Below are 4,653 nucleotides of genomic sequence, written 5' to 3'. Positions count from 1 at the left end.
TTAAGAAGAGGCCATATTGCCTTAATCCTAAGTATAAGGAAAATTTATGTCTGGAGTTGGAAAATATGTTGGCAATGGGTATTATTGAACCAGTGGATGAATCCGATTCGGTGAGTCCAATGGTAGTTCAGGAAAAGAAGCAGAAGGATGAAATAAGAATTTGCGTAGATCTATGGAAGTTGAACGATGCTTGCGTTCATGATCCTTTTCCAACTCCATTCACAAATGAGGTATTATATAATGTTGCGGACAAGAAGCATATTCGTTCACTGATGTGTTCTCTAGATACCATCAGATAAAGATCGCGCTAGAAGACAGGAGTAAGACTACCTTCGCGACTGAGTGGGGATGCTTTCAGTATACGGTTATGCCTTTTCGACTTAAGAATTCACCGACAATCTTCTCACGTGTAGTCATTGCGGCATTCAAAAAGTTCATTCACGAGTTTTTGGAGGTATATTTTGATGATTGGACAATGTTTGGATTGGTAAAACTCCATGTAGCTATTTTGCGCTTGATGATGGATAGATGTCGGAGTATCAGATCGCGCTAAAATTGAAGAAGTGTTTATTTTACATCCCTTTCGGTATCTTGCTGGGTCATGTAGTGTGCAGGAAAGGATTAATGGTGGACCCTGCTAAGATCATGGTCATAATTAATTTGGAGGCACCATGGAGTGTTAAACAGTTGCGCGCAATGCTAGGTCATACTGGATATTATCGAAAGTTCATTAAGAGTTATGCTCAGATTACCGCGCTGATGGAAAAACTGTTGAAGAAGGATGCTACAATCTATTGGAATGAAGAATGTCAGTGGAGCCTGGATGTGTTAAAGGAGAAAATGGTCATCGTGCCGATCCTAGTCTTCCGAGATTGGAAGAAGGAATTTCATGTGCATGTGGATGCATCATGCATTGTGCTGGGAGTAGTGCTAACACTGGCCAGTGAAGGAGAATTGGATCGCCCGATAGCGTTTGCAAGTAGGAAGTCGTCGAAGGCTGAAAATAATTACTCGATGATGGAGTGTGAAGGGTTGGCTATGGTGTACGTGCTCCAGAAGTTCAGGAATTACTTGCTAGGCAGACACTTTAAGATGTATACAAACCATTCTGCATTAAAGTACCTAGTCAACGAGCCCGTGTTGGGGGGGAAAATATGTTGATGGTTGTGGTTGTTTCAAGAGTATGATTTCAAAGTAATTATGAAACCAGAGAGATTAAATGCAGGGCCTGATCATCTGTCGTGCATTGAAATAGGAGAGGAGCCTACTAATTTGGAGGAAGGACTATCTGACACGCAGCTCTTTATGGTGGGCGTAGCAGACAATCATTTTGCAGACATTATCCACTTCCTGACTACAGGGACGGCTCCAGAAGGATACACGAGTCAACATAAGAAGGAATTGGTGGTGCGTGTGACAGATTTTTCTGTTATTGCAACTCACTTGTATAAGATGGGATCAGACAAGATACTACGACGCTATGTGCATGACTTTCAACGAAGCAATATCATAGCTGAAGCTCATGGAGGGGCTGCGAAAGGCCATTATGCAGGACAAGAAACAACGTGAAAGATTTTACGTGCTAGGTTGTGGTGGCAAACATTGCATAAGGATTCCAAGCATATTGTAGGGCATGCGATGCATGTCAAGAGAATATGCAGGCCATCGCAGAGGGATGAGTTTCCTTTGAATCTACAAGTATCATTGCAACCATTCGAGAAATGGGCAATTGATTTTGTAGGACCAATTCAACCTCCAGGAAAGAAGACGGGTGCGCGGTACATCATCATCGTGACCAAGTATTTGACTAGATGGGCGGAGGTGCGATCTATGAAGGATTGTACAGGGGAAACATCTGCGAAGTTCTTATTTGAATATGTCTTGACCAAGTTTGTTTGCCCAAAGATTTTAATGAGCGATCGCGGTACGCATTTCCTTAATGAAACGATCAGCACTTTGACCGAAGAATTCCAAGTTTATCATTAGAAGAGTACGTTGTATCATCCTCAGGCCAATGGGAAAATTGAAGCGTTTAATAAGATATTGGAGAATGCGCTGACAAAGGTTTGCAATGCGCAAAGGAATGATTGGAACGTGCACATACTAGTTGTGTAATGGGCCTATAGAACTACTTGTAAGAAGCTTACGGGTCAGACATCATTTAGGTTGGTCTATGGAATAGAGGCTATGATGCCTATGGAGTATATCGTGCCTAGTCTACACATAGTGCCGTTCACAGTAATGGCAAACCACAGAGCCTTAGAAGAGCAGCTCGCGCAGCTGACAAAGCTCTAGGAAGATAGATTTGTGGCTGGATTCCATCAGCAGGTGCAGAAGCAACGCGAAAAGGCATGGCATGATCGGCACATCAAACTGCACACCTTCAAGGCAAACGATTTACTTTTATGATATGACAAAATGTTTGATAAATTTCCAGGAAAATTTCAGATGCATTGGCTAGGGCCATATGTGATCAAGGAGATTACCGATGGTGGAGCAGTTCTTCTTCTGAAATTGAACGAAGATCCATTTCCAGGAAAGGTAAATGGCAGCCGATTGAAGCCATACACCGGGGATCCAACACGATGACTACATGATGGTAGCATAGTCTTAGTGCTCCAGGAATATACAAGGAGGCGCGGGACTATAAACTACACTGCCTGGATTGTAAAGCTGCGCGATGACGGGTCTGTAAGAAATAGGAGGGGTTCGTGGTACCAGAAGAAGCGCGAAGGAAGCTACGCCATAAGGGTGGAGACCACGCAACGTAACCAGAAAGTGATCGTTACCATCACTGTTCATGATTTGATTGCCAGAAGACAGTTAGGGGTGGAGACCACGCAACGTAACCAGAAAGTGATCGTTACCATCACTATTCATGATTTGAATGCCAGAAGACAGTTAGGAGGAGCAGGCGGATGATATTTAAGGAATTTAAGGTTGAAATCAAGAGTGAAATCCTTGGAAATCTGCCGCCAATCTCACATTTATGGATGGATTTTGGGGGGAACGGTCGAATTTGAATTCGAATTCGCCTATAAATTACAGGTGGTTGTCCAGTGAGAAACACTTTGCATTTTGAGAACTTCTTAGTTGTGTTGTCTATTGCGCATGAACCATGAATTCTTTGAGGATTTTCTCGCAAGCCCTGTGTTTGCTAAGTATTTCGAGTCAGACAGAAACCTTATCTGCAACATCATGGTAGGACTAGGTCCCACAGAAACTATAAGTGCTGCAAAGATTGTTGCCTTTGAGGGAGCTGCCCCTGAGGTTGTGATTATGGAGGTTCCAGCAACAGTGCCTACGACATTGAGGTCGCCTAAGCCGAAGCCTACGCCGATGAGAGAGGTCCCCGGCCGAAGAAGGATAAGCATAAGACACCAATTCCAATGCATGAGTCACCGAGGAAACATGCAGCTACCCAAGTGCAATGAAAAGAAAAGCTGAGTGCAGAAGAGAATGGGAAGGTGGTAGATCTAGAAGCGGAGGAAGGCGCGAAAGACATAGATATCGAAGGAGTAGACCCTATTTCAAAGCTGTCGGAGTATATCCCTCCATGAAAGGGCAAGGTGAAGGTCCCGAAGGACCCGGATGCCGGACAATTCTCCCTCAACACTCCCCTGTTGCCGGAGAATATTACCTTTGAAGGTCCACACTTGGTGCGGGTCCTACATTTGAAGCTTGAAGACTGGGATTTGGGGGACCACGAGCAGTTCCCCCACCTTTCTACCAACACCTTCATGTAGAGGGCTTTCTATAAAGAATCTGTTGTCACCACGTTGGAGTGGGTGGAATGGATTTTCAAAGTCAATAAGTCAGGGCTACTGAACTTGTTATGGTTGTCGCACTATCATTGGTCAAACGTCAACATAATTGTCATTAAGAAGTTGCTGTGCCAGGTCCATGACGGGTGCTTATGGTTAAATGTGTTGATTCCTGTCATAGATATGTTGATCCACATGATCACATTATTACCTAATCTAGGTGGATATTGGTGGCCACGCGCCAAGTCCACTTGGACCCCCACCATGGTTTCTTTCAGTTTTTCAGTTTCCTAAATGGTAGCACAGTTTACTATTTTAGCAGTTTTACAGGTCCTAAACTTTCGGAGTTGTTTTGAGGCCCTAAACGATGTTCTTTGGGAAAACTGGGGGCAACATGGGTCCATAGAACGATGTTGCCCTTCCCAAAGTTGTAGTTCTTGGATAGATATTTCTAACGAGATATTGTATGTGTCAAACGGAGATTGTATGCCAAAGTTATGACCCGGGAAGTTGATGTACCAATTTACCCAACGGGGGCCACAGTTTGGCGTTTCATCTTCTAGGGTTAGGTTTTTGGATGTTTGGGGTTTTCCATTGCTTCTCAACAATAAATAGGCCTTCGAGCCTCATTGTAAGATAGTTCAGAGGCATGTAGCCACCACATCTCTTCTCAGAGATAAGCTACCATTGCCCTAGCTGTTATTTCCATTTTCTGTTTGTAAGCATCTCTCATTATTTTAAATTAATGAAATGAAGTATAATTTCTGTTTGCATCATTGTGTTTATGGAATCTCCTGTAATATGTTGCGTTCATGTTTAAATCTGGATCAGTGGTATTATATCGGTCTGCTTTTCTTTGTTTTTCTTTGCATGTCCCCAACGAGGTTGG

Source organism: Pinus tabuliformis, chromosome J, assembly GCF_031772625.1.
Source record: "Pinus tabuliformis cultivar Carrire ecotype Pingquan chromosome J, CPIR1, whole genome shotgun sequence".
NCBI lineage: Eukaryota > Viridiplantae > Streptophyta > Pinopsida > Pinales > Pinaceae > Pinus > Pinus tabuliformis.
This window is presented reverse-complemented; position numbering follows the sequence as displayed.